Here is a 6,000-nt window from a genome sequence, read left to right on the forward strand (position 1 = left end):
AGAGAGAGCCGGAGAGAGAGAGAGAGAGAAAGTAGACTTAACTGTAAAATAAAGTCTGCATGTGAAGTTATGAGACGTTAATCATAACTGTGAGCATCGTGAAACATAGAATTAAGCAAGAAAAAAGATCAGTATACATTAGAGTAAATGTACAGAAGTGAATAATTCTGATTAGGAATCAGCCCCTTGTCATTATATAAAAACAGAAAGCCCTGAACATAACAGCAACACTACTTGTTTTTTATTACATGCAATTGTTCTTGTGATATATAGCCAAGAAGACATTTGGGGTTTATAATGAAATGGCGAAACTGTCTACATTTTTACTGTAAAGGCTGCACAAATGATTGCAAGTAATTTCGGAAATTGCAACACGCGCGAATACCTCATTGTTGTGAACAAGGCGCACGTACGGTACGTCGTGCGCGCGTGCAATGTGCCACTTCGTGGAATTAATGAAACCTCGATTTGGGCGTGTGATTTCGTTCACGAAGCGGCACATTATGTTTGCAACTTTATGGTGCTAATATATTTTCTCCTCGATTTGAAAAAATCATAGTAGCCGGTGAGAAAAATACCCTTCTTGCTTTTCTGGTCAATAAACCATACATATATCCCCTAAAACCGATCGTAAGAGCAATTTCAAGATAGCATCTCAGAAAACCTCGTATTGTACTCGATAATACACAGGACACAATGGGGCGCGGCCCAATGTGCCACTTCGTGGAAACAATCGGACCGCGGTTTACGCGTATGATTTATTCCACGAACCGGCACAATTGTTTCCTGCCTCGCCGTCGCAATATTTCACCTTCATTATTTAGAATTGGTATGTGACTGTAAAGAAGAAGTTCTCCTCTTTCCGTTCATGTACAATTTATCATGTTTAGTTACAGAAATCCACTCGATTTGACGATTTCAAAAATCGTAAAACTTTAATTGCGTTTTTCTCGAAACGCGGTATTCGTGAACCCCGCGCCAAAGTGCCACTTCGTGGTGTCAACGACGTCGTGGGCTGCAAGGCCCGTCAGTAAGTTCTACCCAATGAGTCCGAAACTATCTAGGCAATCAAGGCCCACGAGTTTAACACTGAAAGCAAATAGTATACGCCCGCACGAGACAGAGTCCCGTGATCGTCGATACTACGAGGGTAGTGGGCCTCTTTTACCTGTAGTGTTGGACTCAATGGGCCAGGTTCAGTGCCTCTAAGTGTCGGACTCTTGGGCCTTGTTTGCCCGAGTGTCGACCAAAATCATGGGTTGCATGACTCGTGGGCTACATGACTCACTGGACTGTTTTTTTTTTTCATTGTCGAACTCGTGGGCATTACTCGTGAGTATCAGTCTCGTGGGATGACCCGCGTATATATACTGTGGGGCCTCCATTTTGAAAAAAAAAGGCACACCCTCTGCATAAACATCGGCATCAATCTGATAAAACCTCGCATAAACTAAAGCATTAATGAAATTGGGCACAAATGCTGATAATGTTATATTTCAACTTAATTATAACCTTGCTCTCGCGGTCCTTATTCATAATTATAGGTTTGTATTAGCGTTGTTTTGTTTGATCCCTTGCTGGCTGCCCGGAAAATGATTCTGCTTTTTTATCTCTCCGAATTTCTTTTCTTTCTTTTTTTAAGTACACTGTACAATGTATTTGGAACCTGATCTGAAAAACTACACACGTCAGTGCCCTAATTGTTCTCTCCTACCAAATAACCACACCCGACAAAAGAAGAAGAAAAAGTGAAACGTATGATCAGCAACGACAAAGTATATTGCATTTTGATGATGATTTATACAATGATTTTTATGATGAGAGTATATAGCAGCAACAGCAGTAGTAACTCATAGTACATTTTGTATAGGCCTACATTTCTAGTAGTAGTAGTAGTAGTAGTAGTAGTAGTAGTAGTAGAAGTACTCATAGTAGTTACGTAGCAGCAGCAGCAGCAGTAGTAGTAGTAGTAGTAGACAACAACATCGTCATCATCGTCGTCATCGCCGTCATCTTCATCATCGTCAACGTCATCATCATCACCATCACCATAGCACCAGCATCATCACCCCAACCATCGTACGGTTTCTCAATACAGTATCCTGTCTGAAAAGAAGACTACCGGTGAGCGAAAGGTTGAGATACAGTCAAACCTGTCTATAGCGGCCACCCAAGGGAGACGGAAAAAGTGGCCGTTATAGACAGGTGGCCGCTATAGACAGGTAATCCAACTGTGTGTGCATTGCTTACATGTACGTGTATCATCGTTGTATCCTTACATGTACATGTGTGTGTGTACGTATGCATACACCGTGTAGTGTGTTTCATGCATTTAACCATGCCGGTGTATATGAAATTGTTGCATAGTAGCATGTTTATTGTCGTGAAGAATCGTGCATTATTATGACTGAATGAGGGATGAATGCAGCGGTGGCGATCACTGAACGTTGCCCGCACGGCTACCGAACAGAAAAACACGCTGAATTATCGGCTTGGCTACGGCTCCATTGGGTTTTTGGCCGCTATAGACAGGTTAATATCTCCCCCGGGAAACAAACTTTGTGGCCGCTGGCCGCGTTAGAGAGGTGGCCGCTATACACAGGGTCTTAAACAGGGCTTTTCTCTCGGGGGGATTTTGCAGTGGCCGCTATAGACAGGTGGCCGCTATAGACAGGTGGCCGCTAAGGCAGGTTTGACTGTACACGCCATTAAAACCAAAACAACAACAACAGCAAAAGTTGAGAAGGCGGGGGGGGGGGGCGTGGGAGGGGCACTGGGGATAACGTTGAGGGGAAGACAGTGGGGGCTCGCCGCTCGCCCAATGTCTGCTAGCCTTCGCGCCTGGGCTTCATTGAGCCATCAACGCTTTGCGATCGCGCCTGTGTTGCTGTTGTGCATGTGTGTATGCATACGATGCTCTCATCATTGCATTACGATCTTTGCTCACTCTCTCATGCACTATTGTCGTATGTTCCTTCGCTGTAGATCGTGGTGACCTTCAATGCGTCGCAGACGGCCCCGGTTTATCAATAACAACGTGGGAAACGGAGAAGAAATCACATAGAATATCGTTTTCTTATTTCACAACGGCTTCAGTGTTTGCTCAGTAGATTCGTATTCCTTGTGAATTTTGTGGTTGAAATCACATCGGCGCTTGATGTATCGGAGACAACGGAGTGATGGTGGTATTGCATTGGTAAGCATGCAAATGAATGGCAATGTAAAGTGCACTAGAATCTACACTGTGTAAGTGCAGTGTAACGTTACACTTCATGACTTGTGTACCACTAACGTTCGCTAGACTCAATACACTAACCATCATGGCCATGCTAATCGTTCTACTTCTAATACTGATACCAATAGTAGTAGTACAGTGTAGTACCGGTAGGCCTACTGTGATACTAATATAGTCTGTATTCAGTGACCTGTGTTACTGTGCACTGCTAGCCCGACCAGACGCTGTACTAGCTGTAGTACGCTGCGTGTGGCGTGTAACCAAACTTATCCAAAGACACCTCTAACAAAGTTAGGCTCTCAAGGATATAACGTTTAATCATAGATATTAGTATTAACGTTACCTGTAAACTTTTATCCACAGCCGATGTTTGAACTCCAACCAATGTTTTCATCTGTGTCACAGGCACAGATTAGAAATCACTTGCATTGCACTGCACTGCCTAAGACTAAGTGCTATTAGAAAAAATATGTAAAGTTTACGGTACCGTAGTTATGGGTAAACTCGGCCTAGCGGGTAAAGTCGGCCGCCAGCGCGCGCAGTACATAAAATTGTACTGTGCGCGCTGGCGGCCGACTTTACCCGCTAGGCCGAGTTTACCCATCTACGGTAAGTATAACTATGTTAGTTGAGTGACCCATACCACGCACCTTGTCCCAACATCTATATTTTTATGCATGCAAAATCACATTTCGTCACTGAAATTCTGAAATCCCTCTCTATAGTCTTCTAAATCTAGTAGGCCTAGTGTAGATCTAACGTTAGGGGTTTTAGAGGTGGTTTCTAGGCCTACATACAGGAAAAATGCTGAAGATTCCAATAGAACCACTAAGTTCACTGATCGATAACGGAAATTTGCAGCTATTGTTGTCAAATGCGAACGATGGGGAATAGTTGTGCGCTAAGGAAGGGGCTTTCATTTTGTTCTTTTTATTCTTTATTTTCAAAAAAAAATATCTTACTCTCATCTCACCTGTTGGTCAATGTTGGCAGCCCTGCAAAGTACGTAAAAGACGTGTGCGGATGACCGTGATGCTCCCATAGACAAAGCACGAAAAAGACGTGTGCGGGTGACCGTGATGATACTAAGAGTATCTAAATTTATAACATGTAGTTTCTATTCCTAATACGAATTTAAGATTTTCACGAAAAACTGTTCGATTTTCATCACAGTTTGCTTAGCTGTGGTAACCCTGCCAAGTTTCAAGCGTACTGAACACAGTCCCGCACATAAATTTTTTTTCAGTCCGCTTGTAACAATTTTAAGCAGGGTGATGGTATTATGACCCCTGACAAGGTGAGGGCACCTCACTATACATGGACTAGAGATCTAGAGTTATCTACGTGTAGATAAGTAGTGTCGGAGGGCTAGGTAAGCCTATCTCTACTTGAAGATCTAGATTTCTAGAATTCTATCTATTTGTTTTGATTTAAACTAAATTTATGTCAAAACAAGTGGATAGATTTTTTTTTCTTCTCATCATGGAGAGTGGACATGTGCATGTAACAAAAAAAAAAATCATGTGCAGGGCGAACTTGTCACCATTTATAGGACAGATGTGAGATGGATGAGAAGTGAAGAGAAGGCCTCATGAGCACTGGGGGGAGGGAGCCTCTTGAGTACCCCAGAGGTGCTCATGAGGGGGAGAGTGCCTTGTAAGACGGAGCCCCCCTCATGAGTGGATTTCCCGGACTGGTATCTCACGGACTTGGATGATGTGCTGTTGAGAACATCAGGAAATATTTCTAAAATGGACAGGTCTCCGCACACACTCTTCTTGTGCTCTTACATGTTTATGTGTGCACGTCATGAGCCTGGCTTGGTTTCAAAGATTGTGCTCGTGCACTGCTATCTTGCAAGGATATAATGAGCTGTTTTGCACCATGAATAATTTTCAAACATAGTACAAACTCACCTTAATATTTCACAATCTAAAAACACTTGCATTTGAGTCTCCAAAATCTGGTAGTACTATAGATGACTCTTTAATAAGACAATTTTACATCTCATGGGATTTTTATAACTCGATTGCTTGAATTAAAGCTGTGTGCTGTGCATTAAGATTATACCACTTCAACATTCCCTCGCTATTCTCCATTTGAGTATAGGCATTTATTTACCTAGTGTACAGTATGCCCTGATGTTCTGCTGAAATTAGCTAGAACTGCAACTGCACTGAATTATCAGAATGCTGGTTGCTGAACACTCTTGAACTGTTGGACAAGTGAGGCAATTTTCCCTTGGTGGATGTTTATACTACAGTACTGTAAAGTTTGTTTGTTGTCCTTTTTCTTCTCTCTCTCTCTCTCTCTCCAGAGATTAAAAAAACAAAAACAAATGCAAAGCCCCACCAAGTAGATTTAGATCACCACACTTGTCCCACAGTTCAGGATTGTGTTGATGCAATCTTATCCTCATCCCTGTGACTGGCTAACAAACGAAATAATGATAATTATGTGTGCCTGCATTTGTGTACAGGGAATAGAATCTAAGAAGCAAGAAATGAATTTCAGAACTTGTGACCACTGTTTGGTTGCAGTGGCATTACTGAGAAGCTGAAACATGGGACAATGCTGCATTTCTGTAACCTAAAATATCAATGAGTGTCATTTTCAGGTCATGACTGTGTGTCAGTGCATTGCCCCTAAACCCCTGGATTGCCCTCTTTCCCCTCTACTGCAGTTGAAGCTTTCCTGGATTTTTTTTTTGGGGGGGTCTTTTTTTGGAGTATTTTTTTTTTTTCTGGCATGGGCTTGAATGGTCA

Source organism: Diadema antillarum, unplaced genomic scaffold, assembly GCF_040938485.1.
Source record: "Diadema antillarum isolate AM-2024a unplaced genomic scaffold, OU_Dant_1.0 seq00000612_RagTag, whole genome shotgun sequence".
Taxonomy (NCBI): Eukaryota; Metazoa; Echinodermata; class Echinoidea; order Diadematoida; family Diadematidae; genus Diadema; species Diadema antillarum.